Consider the following 21,378-nt stretch of genomic DNA (forward strand, 5'->3'; position numbering starts at 1 on the left):
CAGACCAACAAGAATTGCAAATCCATTGATACCTATCATCACATTGGTACCTTCATCAGCACCACAACACACATACACGCATGCACACACGCACACACGCACACACGCACACACACACCTCTTCCTTTTTTTCCCTGCCTACCTTAGATTCCATGGATCAGTATTATAAATATTCTCCTGTGTTCATGATTTATTCCCTCGTCCTTCTCTTCCTCCTTCTCTGAGCCTAGAAAAACTCCTACTCTGTTGCAGTCCAGCGCCTATCAGATTCTACAACTGCACCCAAATCTCTAAATTTCCCTGGAGGAAAACACCAGCTGTGTTGACTGGTGACTGGCCTCACTCTGTAGTTGTGATAGCAGATCCCAAGTGGACCCTCACCACTGACAGGCAGCCCTACAGCGGATTTGCTCCGAGGTCCCCCATCTGGTCCCTCAAACCTCAAACATCGTTCTTCACTATGCACCCTTCGTTGATGACTTGGCTTCTCATTTCACTGAGAAAACACTAGCAATTCAAAGAGAAGTTGCCCTGGATCACCACCACCTTCCACGTGGCCTGCCTCTCTACTCTTCCCCACCGCCTTTCTTCCTGTTGTGATGGATGAATGGGCTGGGCTGCAGTTTAAGAACAATACTTTTGTCTGTCCTCTGAATCTCTTTCTGCCATCTCACTCAAGGACTTGACTCTTGTATCTTTCCCCTTTCTCTACAGTATTGTCAGTGTTCCTTGCCTTTGAATCCTTGCGACTGGCATGCAGATATGCTGTAATAGTTTTAGTTTTAAAAATCTCCTTTGATCCAAGATCCCTTCATAGCTTCTGAACCTTTTCTCAGTTGTGCTATAAAACAAACCTTGCAAGTGTTGACGGTCTTGGATTTCTCCATTGCCCTATGTCCTGTTCTTTCTCCAAAGCACTCGTGAAGTTGGAACATACCCTGATTTTCTCTTCATGGAAATTCTGTCAAGGTCGTCAACGATCCTTATGTAGGAAAACCTAATAGTCAGTTTTCTGTCTGCATCTTTTTTTAACTTCCGAGCAGCTCTCAGCAAAGCTGACCATTCTCCCCTTGAAACATTTTTTTTTTTTCTCCGAGCTTCTAGGAAACCAAAATTCTCATTTTCTTTTTACTTTCATGTCTGTTTCTTCTCAGTTTCCTTTGCTAGAGCCTCCTGTCTTACAATATCTAAATTTCAGAGGGTCCCAGAATCTAGACCTTCTCATCTATCTTCTCTAGCTATACTTCTTCTATAGATGTTTCACCTAATGCCATGGAGTTAAATACCACCTACATGCTTGGTGACTCCCCCATTTGTTTCCATAGGTCCAGCCTCTTTCCTGAACTCAAGAATCCATCTCTAACCAGCTCTCTGTGTTACCTCTGGGCTACACAGAAGGCACCTCAGACCTACCAGCTCCAAAGCCAGATTCTTACCCTTTCATTTCTCTCTAGCACTTTTCAACTTCAGGGCCAGATCATTAGCCCAGATGCCCAGATAAAGTCCATGGAGACATCACTGAATCTTCTTCTTCTCTTGCTCTCCAGATCTAAACCATGAGAAAAGACTGCCCATTCCCATTTTAAAACAAATTCCAAGTCTTTTTTTACCAGCCAGGCTTATCTTTAAGCCCAGGTGTAGTTCAAGACATCTGCCCTCCCTGATTAGTGCCCAGTCCTGAGCAGTGCAGGTGTGGGGGACTGGCACCGGTCCTGGCTGTGCCACTTCTTGGTGTTTGGCCTAAGACACGTTACATCACCTCTGGAGTTCAGTTCTCAGAATTTGAATATGTAAATGTATATGTATGTGCATATATTTATGGGGGTGTATGATAGAAGACAGATAAATAGATCTCAAGTATGACTCTTTTGACCACTTTTACCTCTGTCCCTCCCCTTCAATCCACCACCTTGAATATTTGACAAGTGCTCTAAATTTGTCTCCCTGCTTCCTCTTGTCTACCCCCCACCCAATAATCTGTTCTCCACCAGCAGCCTGAGTGATCCTTTTCAAACATAAGTCACACCACGCTATGGCCCTGCTCATACCCCTCCAGTCACTTCCTATTGCACGTGGAATAGTATCCAAAGACCTCATGATCGTCCACATAGCACTTCATAACCTTGGCCCCGCCTATCTTCTCCTAGGACACACCACCCTCTCCAAAACAGCACCTTTCTTAGCTCACTACTTAGTTTCATTTTTCCCCACAATATCTGTCACCATCTAACACTATATTAAGTGTATGGGAATGTTTATTGTTTATTTCTCCCACTGAAAGAGAAGTTTCATGAAGGTAGGGACTCTGTCAATTTTGTTCACCATTATATCTCCTGTGCCAAGAAAGCTACATGACACAGTCAACACTCAATAAGCTTTTGTTGATTGAACAAATCAATGAACAAATTGTGAGATTAATTTCTGTACTAGAAATTAGAAAGGTAAATATTTCAAATTGCTTTTAGTTGTATTATCAACCCTTTTTGTTCATTTATTTTCTTTCCCTCAGGAAATATACTCCTAGGATGGCATTAATTTTCTTCTCTTCCAAAGATTCAAAGTTCCTTGAATGTCAATGATCAATAAGAATTCTCAACACTAGGTTTCTAATTTCTCCAATTCAAAGTGTGTGATCTTTTCAGCTTCTAATATTCTCACATCTCTTAGTTTTCTTTCCCATTTTTTGACAACTGATTTCCATACATCAAGTTCATTCACAATGTAGTATGGCATTATTCTTTCAGCTTGTATTCTGATTTAATTCCTTACTACAAGTTCATAACTCCTGGAATAAATAAATAAAATAGACCTGCTAAGAGATAGAAACAAGGAGGGACACAGAAGATGGAGGCTATTTTATGACATTGAAAAGATTATCCTACTCATTTTTTTTATTAAGTTTATAATTAAACCAGATTTCTTCCCCTTCTTTTCCAACATATGACTCCCTTTTTCAAGTTTTTCTACCATTTCTCTGCCTGTCTAGGAGAAGTCCTTTTGTGATATAGAATATATGTTTTAAAGGCTATTGACCTAAAACTGATGCTACTGAGCTGTTTGTGCTAATGGACTTAATGTGCACAGGGCAGGATGGCAAGAACACTCACATTACTGGGCTTGACCCCTCTGTTTCAATACAGAGGCTTGTAGATAATCAATACAGAGGGGGACTGAGAGGTATTAAGGTAAATAACAAGGCCTGTGTGGACTCCCTTTGTACTGTGTCAGCAGGGCCTGTAATTGCTGAGCTTTTCTGAAATGGACACCTACCCATGAATGACCACACAGTCATAGAGATATAATTGTCACAGACTAAAATGCAGAGAATGGCTCAAAAAATGCACTATTTTATTCTTTCCTCCTGCTTTGTTCCAAAAGGGTGACATGTAACAAATAAATCTGTTGCGTTTGTTATAATTTTATAAATATTTTATAAATATAAAGGGAAAGGCTCTTCTTAATTTTATTAATAATAATTTAATAAGAAATGCAGGGGATTGGTTTCCTCAAAGCTGAATTGTGAGATGACTAATAAACTGTGCTGTCATTTCTTTCTCTAGCTGATAATCTGTCCTGTCAGGAATGAGCTCATGATTGAGCAGGTGTTTTAATAATAGACTGGAATTTGCTTTCAAATATATTCCTGCAATGTCTTTTGGAGGGGCTTACAGCTGAGACCCAGAGTAGAATAACATCAAACCGCTGATGTAAAGAAGGCCTGTCTTCCAACACAGGTAGAACAGGTGACAGTCAGGGCTTGATCACAGGAGTGATAAGAAAGCTCTCCCTTCTCATTCCCTCCCCCACCCAGCTTGGCAAAGCCTCGGACTTCCTCAGATTTAATACTCAGAGTTCATCCTTTGGCTTTGTACTTTTTCAAAACCCTTAACTTGATAATTTTCATCCCTAGTGTGTATTGGTGTGTCTCTTGTCTGTCTGCATGTCTTTGTGCCTGTGTGTGTGTTTTGTGGGTTTCTTCTTTTGTAGGAGCGTTTTTTAAAGATTTTATGTATTTATTTTTAGAGAGAAGAGAAGGGAGGGAGAAGGAGGGAAGGAGAAACATCGATGTGTGAGAAATACATTGATTGGTTGCCTCTCGCATGACCCCAACTGGGGACCTGGCCCACCACCCAGGCATGTGCCCTGACTGGGAACCAAACCAGCGACCTTTGGGTTCGCAGGCCAGCACTCAATCCACTGAGCCACACCAGTCAGGGCTCTAGGAGAAGTTTTTGATCTTAGGAAACCAGATGAGGAGGCACCAAAGTCTTCAAAGTCTGTGTAGGATGTATGTACATGTTTGTGTGTATGTGTGCATGCTGATATGTCTGTGTCTGTGAATGGTGTATCTATATTTATGTGTGTGTATAACTGTCTATCTCTGTGTGTATGTGTGTGTTTGCTGGTATGCCTATGTCTATGGTGCAGAGTGTGTCTGTGAATATGTGTGCCTGTGTGTATGTGTGCATGGGTATGTGTATACTGGTGTGTCTGTATATGTGTGTATATGTCTGTGTATGTGCATATATGTGTGTGTAAGTATGTGCCTGTCAGTCCCTTTTCTAGGAATTTTGGAGCGCCTGATGAGTAGCGTGTGATGACGCTGGCACTAGGATATGGAGGAGAAAGAAAGAGAACCTCTGAATTGGGCAAAGTTTTCAAAATATGGGACCTCAGGGGCCTAAGAAGGGCTGTGCCCCAAACAGCCTCCTCCCGCTTTCTGATTTGGCTCATATTAGCCCTGACTGCGTCTTTGAGACTCTTTAAGTGCTTATTTCCTACGTTCCCATTTTTACTATGATTGACCCTTACTCCTAAGACGACAAACACCAAATGAAATTTAAAATACTGTAAGCAGTGGCTGTGCATAAATTTAGCAGATTTCCTTCACTTTGGAACTTTATGAGACTCCCTTCCTGACCCCCACAATTACAGCGGCCCCTCACGCTTTTTCCTTCATCCTGCTTCATTTTGCCATTGCCATTATCACCACTTGATATATGGTTCTCTGTTTGATCCTATGATGGGAGTGTCTGCCCACCAGAATATGAGCTCCAGAGAGAAGAAGCCTCCCAGAGTAACCCTGTTGGTACCTCTCGCTCAAAGTCAGTCCAACTCTCTTGCCCATCCTCCAGGTTTCCGGCATGGCCCAGGGCCAGATACTTGGACTAGCAGGAATAACTGAAGAAAGGGGGTGCTCCTGGCTACCATAGACTCTCTGACCTTGGACACTTAGGATAGCTCCAGGGCAGTGAGTTCAAGGGCCAGGAAGTCCAAGAGGTTTTTCAGGAGCAAGAGGAACACAGAGCATGAGGATACCCCAGGACACGCTTGCCTTTTGTGATCTGGAGGAGACAGAGAGACTGAGGCACAGAATAATCTGTTTTATGGTGGGCTCCGTGGCCTGACTCTCTGGAATTTCATAGTGATTCTATGGGCTATACAACTTTGAGTGGGGCTCTTAAAATTTCTATTTCTGAATTTTCTAATCTGTAAAATGATGTAAAACTCTTAAAAACAACAAATGACACTTTTATTTGCTTATTCTTAGCTAAGAGAATTATTATATCTCTATCTATGTATCGATCTATCTATCTATTTATCTATAGAAAGAGAGGAGTGAGAGATATAATGATTAACACAGGACTCAAAATCCATAGCACTCAATAAGTGTGTTATGATAGTTATTGGTATTATTATTAGTAGAAATAGTATTAGTATTAGTATTATCACTGTTCAAATTCATACTCTGAATCCTATTACTAGTCTTATCATATGCCATAGGCTGCTCAGACCTGGAGATATACTTCATTAGCTTTATAATTCAATGTATAAACTGTAGTGAGGCTCTGTTGTGCACAACATGCAGAGTTAAAATGCTATGGAAAAACTGAATATGAAGAAAATGTTGTATGACATCTATTTATGACCCAGAGGTAATGTTGAAAACAACTCCCATATTTTGAACTTGGAAATCTAGGAGAATATTAACAATAATACTAATAATTGTAATATAATAATAACAGCAACAAAGAAAAAAACACTGGGGGGAAGAAAAATGATGCGTACTCATCCAGATGGACTCTGGACCAAACATTTATGATCATGTGTTAAACTGAACTTCTGCCCTGGCTGAGTTCTCCCCAACAAGATCATGTAACTTTGGAATTGTATTTGTTTTTTATTCACATATACTTCAATGTTCACTCATCATTTTGACAGTTTTTTGTAATTCAAATTTCAAACGGGAACTGTTATCAATGAGCACATTTCCACACTGTAAGAGCTAACCCAGGTCCATAAATGATAAAGCAAATCCTTCCACATTTCTTCATAGCCAAATTCAAAGCCATTAATATCCCCACCAAACCCAAGGTAACAACTGAGGCACTTTAAAGGAAGTCAAATAATTATTGTCATAGATCACTCATGCTACTTGATAACAGATATGTGTGACTGTGATATATTGCGGAGAAATTCATGCTCAGTGACTCATACCTCCACCTCCCACTGTGTTGTGTGCTATTGTTAGTATTTTGGTCCAGAGTAAAAACAAAAATGTTGTAGGAATACCGACTAGCTCCTGTGAAGACACTCAATTTAATTTTTCTCAGAAGAAGCCTGTGTTCTTTGGTTTAGCTAGACTAATTATTTTCTGTTCAAAACAAAACAAAGGGCACACTGAAGAAAATAAATAACACTGATCTTCTGCACAAGTCTTTTGGGCCATGGTTAAGAAAAATTGGGGCATTGGGAATACTCATATTATGTGTACTAGCATAGTAGGTTGCTGCCTCGATAGGTAAGTCCTATCCCCACAATTTACAAGTGGGAAATTGGATAAAATGTTGCTATGACTGGCATGAATTATTATTAATACTGTAAGTGAATTAGAGAGAGTGCCAAGACTGGTCTAGATTTCTTGCACTTTGGGCATCTTAATACTTGCAGAAAGAAAGAAATGCAGAGGAGAGAAAACCATAGAGTATGCACAGCCATTTCCAGGTCATGAGCCTGGGTGTGGCTGAGACACGATAGTGACCCCAGACCATTGGGGACTTCAGGACACATCAGCTCTGCTGGGTAGCAAAACCCACCAGAATTCTCTGATAGGCAGATGATTTATCTTTATGGGGATCAGTGAGTGAAGGTTAGGAAAATTGCCTGGACAACTTAATGGTGTAGCTTTTCTACCAGCTTTTATAGCAATCTGTGTCCTTCCTAAGCTTGTTTTTCTGAGTGCACAGACTGGCTGAAAGGCACAGTTTCACTGTGTTTCTGAAAATTGAGATATCAAATTGGAAGTTCTTGGAGGATCTTTTAAGGACCTTCACCACCCCTGAATTAAATGGATCTGAGAGAAATCAAGTCGGGGTTCTTGGCCCTTCTCCCTTAGGAGATCAATGCACAAGCCACACGCCTGTCTGTGCAGTCAGAGTTCACCTTTTATTCTTACCCTCCCACCTCACTCCAGCTCCTTCCTTTCCCTTCCCTGACCCTTGCGAATTTGGATTCCAAGACTAACTTCTAGGGCCTCACCTTTCCCTCTGCGGAGAGAGTTGTTATAAAACCAGGGAAGAGATGGGAGAAGGGAGGCCAAGTGATCTAAATAAAAGTTTCACCAACATCCCCAAGTTTTCCCAGGACCTCCTCATTAACCTTCAGATGATCATGAACAAGTAAGACCTATGTGCAAATGTCTGTTGACCTTCTTTGAGGTACACACAAGCAATTTAATAGAACACATCTGTTAAGTATCAGTATCTGTAAAGGCAAAAAAGACCTAACTATTTAGGTATTTGGGGTTTGGCTATAACCATGGTCTCCTGTTATTGAGGAAGACAGCAGTTGTTGCCTTTTCTTTCGGATTAATGTCTCCTAATTCTCAGTCTACTTCAGTATAATGCACAGGAGATTTGCTGGAATAAATAATTTCTAAAGATATTAACCTACCTTAACATCTGTTCCGGTGATAAAAATAAAATGGCCTATATTTTGATGTGATGTTCCTTTGTTTAAAACAGTGCTGAGTAATTCATGGGGATGGGGGTTTTAGTTCTATTTAATGAAAAAAGCAGACTCAGTGGAAGCAAATCTCCTATTTATATCTGTGATTATTCTGGCTGGCCCACTTGATTACTTTTAATGATAACAGAAGGAGCAAAAGACAGGTTGCAGAACTGGCAGGCCCTCCTAATTAAAGATTAAATCAACCTATTACTCTATTCCAGGAGTAAGAGTTTTTATACATTTTCCTTTTCTTTCCCATATGTTGCTTAACTCAGAATTCAGTATTATTTTTTAAGTATATTTTATTGATTATGTTGTTGCAGTAGTTGCATTTTTTTCCCCTTTGTTCCCCTCTGCCCAGTACCCCCCCTTCCCTCCAGCAATCCTCCCCACCTTAGTACATGTCCATGGGTCATGCATATAAGGTCTTCGGCTTCACCCTTTCCTATATTATTCTTAACATCCCCCTGTCTATTTTGTACCAACTGATTATGCTTCTTAGTCCCTGCACCATTTCCCCATTTCTCCCAGCTGATAACCCTCCAAATAATACCCACACCTATGATTCTATTCCTATTCTGGTTTGCTTAGTTGAATTTTGTTTTTATTTTTTAGAGTCAGTTGTTGATAGTTGTGAGTTTGTTGTCATCTTAGTGTTCATAGTTTTGACCTTCTTTTCCTTAAGTAAGTCCCTTTGACATTTCATATAATAATGGCTTGGTGATGGTGTACTCCTTTAGCTTCACCTTGTCTGGGAAGCACTTTATCTGCCCTGCCATCCCAAATGATAGCTTTGTTGGATAGAGTAATCTTGGTTGTAGGTTGCTTTTCATCACATTGAATACTGCTTGCCGGTCCCTTCCTGCCTGCAAAGTGTCCTCTGAGAAGTCAGCTGATAGTCCTATAGGAACCCCCCTGTAGGCAAATCTCTGCCTCTCTCTTGCTGCCCCCAGGACTCTCTCTTTATCTTTCACATTTGGCATCTCCCTCACGATGCATCCTGGTGTGGTCCCCTCTGGGTCCAGCTGGCCTGGGACCCTCCGTGTTTCCTGGACCTGTATGTCAATCTCCTTTGCAAAATTTGTGAAGTTTTCCTCATTTTTTTCAATTCTTGCTTTCTCATTCTGCACTGGTTGACTGTTTTTTTCTTCCGTATGTTCCAAGTCATTGATTTGAACCCCAGTTTCTTTCCCTTCACCATTGGTTTTGTGTGGATTTTCCTTTGTTTCACTTAGCATAGCCTTCACTCCTTCTCTTATGTGTTTGCCTTACTCAAGCATATCTGTCAAGCCTGTGAGCACCTTTAATACCATTGTTTTGAATTCTGCATCTGTTAGGTTGGCTATCTCCTCATCACTTAGTTCTCCCACTGGAACCTTGATCCGTTTCCCCTTTTGGGCCATACTTCCCTCTCTCCTCCTTCTGACAGGCTACTGTGTTTGCCTCTGCATCTCAGGTAGAGCTGTCACTCCTGTTATGTTGTAAGGGGCACAGCCTCAGGAATTCATCTGTATAGGGCGACCTGTTTCACCACGTTGTGGCGCTGTATGTGGGGGAGGGGTCTGAGAGGGAACAATGCCGCCTGCCCAGCACTTTCCCCTTTTCCAGCACCTCTCCTATTTCCACACTGGACTGGCACCCCTTTAGCTGCTGCCCTGGCCATTGTTCCCAGAGTGGGTGAGTCTGTGAACGTTCTGGGACCATGGGGACCCTTTAAAAAAGAGGACCCTGCTGAGACCCACAGTTTCTAGCTCTGCCCCTCCTTCCTGTCTGGATGAGTATTTCTTCTTTATATTTTTGTTTGCTGGACTTTCATGCAGTTTGATTTTCTGGAACTTCTGGTTGTCTCTAGTTTTGAGGTAGTTGTATTCCTTCTTAGTTGTGGAGGGAAATGCAGCGTGTCTGTCTATGCCTCCATCTTGGCCAGAAGTCCCAGTATTATTTTGAGCTCTCTCACTACCTACCAGGATTGTATATACCCTTTAAATATCAATCCTTCCTTATGTGGAGTCACAAAGGTCACAAAATCTTTGCCATTCATTTCATAGGAAGTGAAACCCATTCTCCTGTCTTTGAATCCAGGCTGGTCTTCTGGTTGGCTTTGGCCAATAGAGGAGCTTTTAACATTCTTTCTGGAAATAACCTTATTCAGATCTATGAGTTTATTACCTTTTTTTACTTTTGCTTCCATGTTACCACAGGCAACAGTTCCACTCTTTACCCTGCTAATACATAGTTTGGGTGCTCTTTTCTCCAGTTTACAAAAACAATTGTCTTGAGGCCCTTACCTTCACCAAAAGTCTCCTTGAGGCTCTTCCAGCTCCCGCTTGCCACCATTCCCAAAACCAATGTTATCTTCTTTGTTTTGTTATAATACTACTATGCTTATTGTACCAATACTGTTTTAATTATATATTACTATGGAACAAGCTATTCTAGATCTTAGTTGTTTAAAACAGCAACTTTTAAATTCTTTCTCATCAATTTGTGGGTTGACTTAGATTCAGTTGAATGGGTTCTTCCACTTCATGTGATCTCATATGGGACTTTGACAGGACTGGACACTCCAAGATGGCCCATATGGTAGCTGGTAGGTGACGCTGCTTGTCAGTCGGGAACTCAGCTGGGATTGTCTATGGGGACATCTCCATATGGCTTGGGAGTCTTACATCCTCCTGGCTAGGTTCTGAGAGGAAGTGACCCAAAATGATTATTCCAAGAGGGAGAAAGTAAAGTGAAAAGATTCCAATGCTCTTAACCTATTAAACCCAGAACTAGCACAGCATCTCTTCTACCACATTCTATGGGATAAGACTTAACCACATTCAGGGGATAGAAAATAAACTCCTATCATCAGAGAATTGGTGGTCTTCTTTAATGTACCCTTGTGGGTGCTTTTTCTAGTTTAACCAAGCCCTTTCTTTCTACACATGCTCTGTTTTTCTATATTAACAATTCAGACATGTTTCCCCCATGTTCTTATATCATCTGGAAACATCACCAGTCACTAACTTTTTAAAATATAAAATTACAATTAATAATATTTAGGATATGGATAAAACAAACTTGGTGGTAATGACTATTGGAGCCAGGTGATGGGTACATGGGAGTTTTTTTATAGTAGTTTCTCTACTATTGTCCATAGTAAAAAGTAAGAACAGGGGATGATATTAGGAATTGGGATGTACTCTTAAAAATTAATCTTATAGCAGCCCGTGACTAACTTGCAATACTTTTAGCTACTTAATAATTTTTAAACAAGTTTTCAAACTTGGAATACATATACTGTAGACAGTTACAAGGAAACTAATTAAATGCAAGGATTTACAGTAGTTCCTCTTATCCATAGTTTTGCTTTTCAAGGTTTCAGTTACCCATGGTCAACTACAATAAGAAAATATTAAAGAGGAAAATTCCATAAATAAACAATTTAAAGCTTTAAATTGGGTGCTTTTCTGAATGTTGTGATGAAATCTTTTACTGCCCCGGTCTGTCCCACCCAAAACATGAATCATCACTTTGCCCAGCATCCCCACACTGTATATACTACATTTCTACCAGCTGTTAGTCACTTAGTAGACATCTCAGTTATGAGATTTCCTGTCATTGTATCATAACACTTGTGTTCAAGTAACCCTCAGAGTAGCCTGATGCTCCATCACAATGCCTGTGTCATTCACCTCACTTCACGTCATCATGAAGTCCTTGTATCATTTCCATCATTACAAGAAGAAGGCAAGTACAGTACAATAAGATATTTTGAGAGAAAATGAAAGACCACATGATTTATTACAGTATATTTTATAACAGTTCTATTTTGTTATTAGTTATTGTTCTGGTTTTTTACTGTGCTTAATTCATGAATTTCACTTTATCACGTGTGTGTGTGTGTGTGTGTGTGTGTGTGTGTGAAGCCTGCCATAGCCTTTTAAAAACATTCTAGCAAAAATTTTTACATGACATAGTCCTTGCCATTATTTAAATCTGCCCATAACTGTTAATACTAACTAGTGGTAATATTTTTATAGTACTTTATAGTTTGAAAAGTGCTTTCATACAGCAATTACCCTTTTGGTCTTCACAATAATGCCACACCTAACATACTGTTTCTGTTCCAATAAAACCACACCTAAGGTATTATTGTTTCTGTTCTTCAAATGAAAGAACTGAAGACTGGTTTTCTTGATTGACTTGCCCTGAATCATTAATATAAAGAAATTTTTATCTATTTAAATGTAAAAGATTCCAAAGTGTCTTAATTTCATGTACAGCACATTTTTCAAAGCTTCACTTGGTGCAGGTTACCAGACTCTCCACATATCAAAGAGGTCAAAGGCGATTCCAAGGTCACTGCCTCTTGGACGTAAATGCCACTTGGACTAGATAGGGTTAAACATGGCTTACAGCTTAGAATGTACAGAAGAATGAAGACCTCCTATGACTCAGTTTTTCTTCTTTCGGAACGAGTTTTTAATCATTCCACCCCGCTAGCATTCACATCTGTTCATGATGTAATGGTGTGGGTCAGCCTGGGTTCTGTCAAAATGAAGCCGGTATTACCAAATCCCAAATTACAGTGTGTTTTACTAACCGGTTTTATAGACTAGACATTTCACTCAAGCAGAAAGGAATTCCCACTGCACTTGAGGGGTAGCAGAGTCTCCAAAACAGGCTACTGGTTCTGCTTGGCTCTGCCCTGCCCACTGCCTACCGGCATCCCAAAGACAAAAGAGCTGGAGAAATTGGTGGGAGACGAAATTATAAAACCAGCCTTCGTGATTTTAATTTTTCCTTGTTGGTGGGAAACAGCCAGTGGGTGTCATGACCTTTCAACTGTGTTGTAGCAAAGAATTAAAATCTAAATAACAAAAAGGTCTTAAAGACAGAAAATAGAAGTCCTGACAGTCAAAGAAAGTGAGCATGCACAAATAGAGGAGAGAAAACTACATTTCTGATTGGGGGGAGTGCGGCAAGGGTGTGGCTACTGTGGTTGTTGCTTTATATAACTTAACAGAATTAGTAAATATGTTCTACGCAGTTTAACTTACCCTTTTTCTCTGGCTTTACTAACCAAAATCACATCAAAACATCCTATTTTACTTCTTATGTAACCCCACCTGCTTAGTCACCATTCTGGGTAAAGAATTGAAAACCAGCAAGGGAAGCAGGAGAAAATTAAAGGAAGATGCAAGGTTACTAACATGATCTCAAATTCAGGGCATTATCTGAGGTCTTTCACATACATGTTTACTCATGCATAAAAAAAATTGCCAGTTGCATTGCTCCTGAGCATGCATTTGTGTTTGTGTGTAATGAGGGTCTGAGAATTACATCCTAACATGTATAGCTGCTATAATTTTGTTTGCTTGTTCATCTATTACTTGACACACCCAATAAATACTTACTGCATGACTGAGATGTGCCAGGCACGATTCTAGGCACAGGGATGCACCAGAGAGCAAGAGGAAAAAATTCCCTACCTTCTGCTCCTTATTGTAGTGAGGGAAATAGAAAATTATTAAGTAAACAAACATATGTGACATAATCTCAGAATAATAACTTAGAAATTGAGGGGGATAGGGTGCTGTTTAAGGTAAAGTCAGGGAAGGCTACCTGAGCAGGTGACATTTGAGCAGAGGGTAAAGACTCAGTCTATTTACTAGAGGACACCCAAAAATTTAGGGATGGGTCAATGAATGAACTCAACTCCCTGATGTTGCCAGTCAGTTTCTGGAATGGATTTCTTAATCTTAGGACCTACCTGGCTACCTACCTTGGGAGATGGGGTTCATGCTGAGCAAAGTAACCTCAAAGTGCAAATGCTCAGAACATTTGCAGTGGTTAGGATGTGATTATTGAGCTCAGCATGATGTGCTCAGATTCTAAAATTGTCCTCTAGCTCAGGGACTCATTCATATCAGAGAGCTGGGGAGATGTGCTACAAAAAATGAGTTGTAATATTCATGTCTCTAAAAATTCTCTTTCACATCTATGACTAGCAAAGAAAGCAAAGGTTGTGTAGGAAAAGGACATTTCATTTCATTTTGGTACCTGGAAGAACTACATCATTTTACTTCAGAAGCTTCAGAGAATTCATCAGAGTGATATATCGTCGTCAGCAGCCGTCCGTCTCGAGAGACGATGGTGTAGCTTCTTAAGAGTCTATCTGCACCGCCGAGAATGGCTGTGCAGTCCGACTCGGGAGTGACACGGTATCTGTCTCCTCCCATGTTAAATCGACATCCTGCGATGACGCTGGAGTGTCCTCTCCAGTGAAGCTGAAGCTACAGAGCCTGGGCAGGGTGATATGGAGGGTCTGCTGTTGCCCATGCAGCAGACCCCCCCTCTCTTCGCAGCTGAAGGGTCCAAGGGAAAGACGGAGTCAATACAGCTTGGCTTCAGGTGCGCCGCAGGAGTTGCCGGTGTTGACTACAACGTCAAACCGCCTTAGGGACTCCGGCTCCGGATTTTCTGTCGGGGTTTACTCCCTTAGCCTTTCCCCTGAAGAGGTATGCCGCAAGGCAGCGGAGGTTTTTTGGAATCAGAGTTTTCCTTCTCTGATGTGCCCTGACTGGAAGATCGAACCAGCGACACTTAGCTCGCAGGCCGATGCTCAATCCACTGAGCCAAACCAGCCAGAGAGTGATATATATGACTGTGGAAACATGTTTGGCCTCTTTGACACCTATTTCCTCCTTTTTCCACTAGCAGGACCCCTCTTTCCTAAAGGAAACCCATTCTGTGTGGGTCAGGATACAAATGCCTCAAATAAAATAATCAGTGAAGAGTGAGCATGTATACAGTGAGACTTACTAGAATCCTCAACAGAATATTCTTGTATGAGCCATTTAAAACATCTACTTTTTCTGAGACTGATAAAGCTGCAAAGAGATGAGTGGGAGCCATCAGTTGCCATTCATGATGCCTTTAGAGAGAAAGTGTTATTGAGGGAGAAGGAGACAGAGTCCCTATAACATTTGTAAGCCTCTGGGTCCAGCTCTACCTAAAGGTCTATTCATACATACACATCCCAAGTACAAGAATCAATAAATTTCTGAATTTAAGTAAGTTTGAATTGGCTTATTATAATAAAAAAAATTGGGAAGGACCCACAAAATGAGAATCAGGGATCCAGGGAAAATGTGAGCAATGAACGAAATATACCAGGGGCATCAGCGGCTGGCAAAGGTTGCCAAAATGGACCATGCTGGAACATAAAGAAAATGCTTTGGGAAGAAAGCGAGCTATGGTTATCTGCAATCACATGCCATGAATGTGACAGAAATGATGAGTGGCTTTCAAGTGTTCTGCTAAGGGTCTACCACAAAATGTTGTTGTTTTATTGTCTCTATGAGATTATACCATTCAGATTGGGGTGACCCAGACAACAACAGCTTATGATTGCTTAAAAAAACTTTATTTGGTATTTCACATTTTTCAGAGTGGACCAGCAGCAAGTCATGGGTTATGGCTTTCATTCAGGACACACTTAATGAGTTCCCATTTTGTGCTAGTCCTGCGGGGATTAGGGACTGGAAGGACAACCACTAGATTGCTGACTTCCTTTAAGGTTTGCAAAAATGGCCACTAGGACACCGCATTCCTTGGTCTTCCCTGAAAACTCATAAAGGTGAAATCTGAACAGCAAGAGGTTGTTTTTGAGAGCATAAGATATCCAAAATATAAAATGCTTCCTAAAGAATGCACATGAAAGCAATAAGGTAACTTGGATTAATTTTGGCTGACTTGTGCATATGTGTTTCATGGGTTATTCTTAGCATGGGCTGGGGACAGCAGCTGTTTATCTCTCTTGCTCTCAGTGTTGTTCTGCTTCACTTCCCATACATTGTCAACTTGGCCTTCCCAAAATAGAGGCCTAAGGCAGGGTAATCCTATGAATTCTCCTCTCTCCCTCCTGTCAGGATGGCTTTCTCTCCTTGATGGAGAAATTGTCCTCTTCCTAAAATGTCTTAAAGTAAAAGACATTTGCTCAAACAAAAATACTCATAATAATATTACATATACTTTACATGATGGCACATAGATCTTTCCACAAGAAATAGTACCAGTTATAAGAACCACTATTTGACACCCCACACACACACCTCAAGTCCCCTGCTTCCTCTTGTCTCCAGATTTGCTACCTAGAGCCACCATCCTGCACTATTTGATGTAGAATGTAAACCTGGAAAAAAGTTACAAAGCAAAGGCAAAGAAAAAGGTGGGAAATGGAATAGGGCAACCCCTTTGTGGATCAAAATGATGCAGGCATTGCGGGGGTATGGGTATCCAAAAGTTCACAACCCACCGTGGGTTCTTGGCATCACACAGAAAAGAATTCACACTAAAGCCAGCATAGAGTTTCAAGTGAAAGAGAGTTCATTAGTGAAACAGTGAAATACAGAGAGAAGGTCACTCCACAGGCAGAGCAGCCCCTCCCTAGTGGTATTTACTTTTCTTTTAATTGAGACTCATTTAATGGAGGGCATTTAATAAGGAGGAGGAATATTCAGGATTTTTTGGGACTAGGGCTGCTGACTTCTCGTTAAAGCACAATTGGCCATTTTGTGCCTTTTATTCGGGCTTTCTGTTTCATATCATGGTGGCTGGGGTTGTGTGGTTTACTGTGCTAATTTATTACAATGAGCCTATAATGAGACTGGGGGTTACCTCAAGGTGAAATCAGTCGCCATGTTGGATAGAGCTGGTCTTTTGGTGGTTCTAAGCCATGAATGCATTGGGGGTTGGTTTTATTATCTTCTTGACAGTCCCTGTAGCCCTTCTTAGTTACAGCTTTTTGCCACATACCCTACCTCAAAACTGTGATGATTCTGCCGGAAAAGTCTGGTGTCAAGAGGTTAATTCTGGGTGAGAAAGTAGCACAAAAAGCTCTACAGGATCCCTACGAAAGGAGCATGAATCTGTCTTCATCTGGGTTTGACTTTCTAACCATCTCAGTCCCTCTGCTCCTCTCTTCAGAAGCTTGCACTCTTCCAAGGCATATTTATCACAACCCTCAGTAAGATGATTTTGCTGCTCCTATTGCAACCAGAAATGGAGTTCCTGGGTAGCTTCAGACATGTGACCTGTTTGCACAGAGAATGGATGAGGGATTCCCCTCCTATGCACGCAGCAAAATAGAAAAGAAGAAGAGCTGAATGTCACTGAATCCTCACACAGGAGGACAAAACGCAGAGCTTATTAGAGTTTCCTACAGGCCTACAAACAGTTAAACATTTAAATTAACAGACTGTGTTGACTAAAGGGTGTGTTTCTAGCTGTTTTGGATAAAAACTAATTTAAATGTGGTGGTACCAGGCTGAAAGCACATTCCTACAATGAAGTAAACAAATGTTATTGCCTTCACTTAGAGAGTCTTGCCCAATTAGGTTGATTATAGTGATCACAGAGTTGTATCCTGAATGCACAAGAAAGTAGTAATGCTCAGATTTGTTATATAATATTTATAGACTGCAGTAAAGCTTCAGATGAATTAAAATATACAATCTTCTTTTTGCATGGATGAAGGGAATGTGATCCGCATGTTTGCTAAAAGCAAGACACGGAGCCAACAAATTTCTTGGCATTTATATTGATAAGACCTTCTCTGAGAAATTGTGAACTTCTGCTGTAAACTGTTGTTTTAAACAAAAGAGAAGCAGCTCCTCTCTGTCACCTTGAAAGTTTAACCCCAAATCACAATTGGGTCTTAGCTTGACTTTAGAAACTGTCTTTATTGACTCATAGGTAGAGCAGGTTTTCAGCTGTGGGTAGGGGTTGAGGGAGAGATGGAAGAGGGTATAGGGGAGATAAATGATAATGAAAAAAATACAATAAAAATTTTAAGTGAGAAAAAGGAAACCATCTATAATTTTTCTCTTAAGTGGCTCAAATTGTGAAGGCAAACACTATGTGAAAATAACCTATGTTATCTCATATACAATCTGATTATTATATTATCATACCCAGAAGTCTTATCAATGAGTTGGTTTACTTAGACATTGCCAGAAATAAATATGGGCTTTACCCTATTTTTGTGACTATCATAGGATGTATCAAGATTGTTAACAAAACAATTTTTAAAAGTTACTTATTGTCCACGTAAACTCTCCTTATCCTCACTGAGCAGATGAGAAAGCATGGAACAACAAAAGAGCACTGGGGAGGCACAGTGAAATCTGGGGTGAAGAATTGAACCTCCCTGGGCCATTTATCTCATGTGAAATAATAGAGTTGTTATAGGCCATTTCATAGTTCTTTTTTTTTTTCCCTTAGTTCTAACCATTTGTGATTTGATGCTGTGGGTAGTAGCTGGGTTGAGGGGACCAAGCGTAAGAAAGCTAAGCTGTGAAAAACACTGATTTAGTATGACAATCTGTAGTTATTTGAAAACAAGAATAGAGCATCCTCAACAATAGTCTAAGACAAGAGTGGAGGAGCTGTAAATTAATGAAATGGAGTAATACACACACACACACACACACACACACACACACGGAAGAAAATACGTGCTTTTAAAATAAACATTTAAACCCTGGCTGCTGTGGCTCAGTGGATTGAGCATCGGCCTGCGAACCAAGTGTCGCTGGTTCGATTCCCAGTCGGGGCACATGACTGGGTTGCACGTCAGGTCCCCAGTTGAGGGTGCAAGTGAGAGGCAACCACACAGTGATGTTTCTCTCCCTTTCTTTCTCCTCTCTCTAAAAATAAGTAAATAAATAAATAAACAAATAAATAATTTTTTTAATAAAATAAAATAAACATTTACTGCAACTTCTTTTATGTAATATGTGACTCGGAGGAGACAGATAATTATTTAGGATAAACACCTTATTGAGCCTTTTTGGATATACAAACTAATTCTGATTGTGTCTCCATCCCAACCCCATGCATGTCCCTCAACACCATCTAAAATTGTAAGAAAAGAGCCAGCATGAAGAGAAATGGTTTCTGAGCCAACCTTGCCAACCTGACTTCAGTGCTCCCTCTTCGCTTTCTAGCTGTGTGAACTGAGACAAGTGTCCTAACCTTTCTAAACATCAGCTCTTCAAAGTCATGACTGTGTTTATTATAAGTTTTTGTATTGATCAGCTATAACACCTACTTGGTCTTTCAACATACTTGAATTTTGAAGCTGGGAAGATTCAGCTGTATGGACTCAGAAGCATTCACACACCGAGACCACAGATGAAGCCAGACCATGAAATGACCTTTGATTTCTAAAGAAGGTAGAACATAGGGAGAAACAGGTAGGGCATGAGGAGCCATCGACTTAAATAGCATTTGGCTCAGTATCAGACTTCCTCTTGGTGGCATCTCACATAGATCTATTGTCTTACATGCCTGCATTCCTAACCTGGAACTGGATCACTAAAAGATTGTAGGATTTTTGACATCACTATAAATATATTTTGTCACTCCAATCATTTCTTCATTCATTCAATAATCATCTACAAGCTTCCAGACCCTGGGGATATAATGAGGATTATGAATAGGCTGTGTACTGGAAATGTTCAAAGTCTAATACACCAGTTCTCAATTTTCAAATGCACATGAATCACTGGAGATCTAGATAAAATGTAGATTTCTGGAGGCTTTCCCTAGAGATTTGATTAAGCAAAGTGATGGGAGCCAAAAAATTAATGTTTTAATCAGTTTTTCCAGGTAAAATTGCTAGAGGTGATGAGAAAATTTCATTTTGAGAAATTCTGACCTAAGATATGTGCTCTCTTTTCGGTGGCTAACGTCCACCAGCTTCCCTGGAACCAAAGTCCAGTCCTTTCTAGGGCTTATCTCCTACTCCACCTGCCTTTCTTCTGTCCCAGTTCTTGCCAAGTGTGCTGTCTCTCTGCACACCCTTCCAGCTGCCCACAGACTGGTCCTGAGTATTACCAAAAAACTATACAAAGAGTAAGTAATGTGTGAGTTTGGCTATTCACCTAAATGACATGGATTACGGAGCTTTTTGGGAACATATGTGACTAAACTTGTAGCACCTCACAGTACACAATGAAGGGGAGATTGGGTAGCAATCTGATGGATTTGATCAGTGTAGTAAGTTCACTTAGGTAACACAGACCTTAATATATTTCAGATAACTTTCTAGAACCGAATAGACCTTTACAAGAATAAAATCATTTCTATTGCTGTCATTCTGTATATTCACTTTGCATGTGAGGACACAGCTAGTGTTTAACTGGGACCCACTTATCTATGATGGTAGACAGAGTACATGCAAAACATCTTTCTAGAACACATAGAGATCTACATTCTAGCAGTTTAAGAATAAACTATCATATCTAATTGGTACATAAAGATGTTTATAAAAGTATTGAGCTAATAAAGCTAGGATAAAGATTGGCTGAAAAGATTAATCAGATTGATGCCAGATTTCAAATAGAAATAATTAATGAATCAGTGGATCAACACATTCACAAACCTGCACTGAGCATGTGTTCAGGGATGTATATGTGTAGGAACCTAAGTCAACTCTCCCATGGGCATGAAAGCACAACTGGAAAATAAATTGGAAAAAAAATTCTGGTCTTTGGGTATTTTGTTTGATTTATTTCTTTCCATAATTGTAAAATACCCATGGGAGTGAAATTTACGATCCCCATGTGATGGGAAAGCATAATCTTAAGATAGGAAAATGATGGCACCAACTGCTGGTTTCTCAAATGTGGTTAGAAGGTGTATTTAAAGAGGACCCTATCAGGCCTTTCTCCTATGAAATAGCTAGACAAATAAATCTGAGGCATCTGAGGGTAATGGCATCTTGAGAGATAATGGATATTCAATCTGGGAGATGAGAAGGAGATAAAACCTTGGCTGGGTTCTTTTTTTTTTTTTTTTTAATTCAGACTGCCTATTAAATTGCTGGATAGACCAGTCCCTATAAATTTTCAAAGGAGTGTCCTGGGTTTTATCCAAGAAGCTATTGCAAATGAGACACACACTGTGAAAAGTTTTCAGAAATGTTTGGGCCATTTCATGTAACATACACCTGATGCCTGGGGTCAATCACCAGTAGTTCTTGGCAAAACACAATTTTTAATACTCCTAAAGTAAACTCATGAAAGAGTGGAAAAATATCCACAGGATTTTAATTCACAGATGAGGTTGATTCCTTATCCTGTTGACTATCAGTTATTTTACAAATATTAAAGAAAAATTAGAAGTATTTCTTATTAGCATTTTTGTTTGTTTACTTCCAGGTAGATAGTACTTCCCTTTATTCATTTGCCGAGAGCAACTCTTGTCAACCCATAGGACCCAGTGGTTCAGTGTGATGCCTTAAATGACTTTCAGCACACTCATAATCAATATCACTACATTTTGAGCAATTTCCCATATTTATAAAAAGAT

This window comes from Furipterus horrens, unplaced genomic scaffold, assembly GCF_987537825.1.
Source record: "Furipterus horrens unplaced genomic scaffold, mFurHor1.1.pri manual_scaffold_1, whole genome shotgun sequence".
Classification (NCBI taxonomy): Eukaryota; Metazoa; Chordata; class Mammalia; order Chiroptera; family Furipteridae; genus Furipterus; species Furipterus horrens.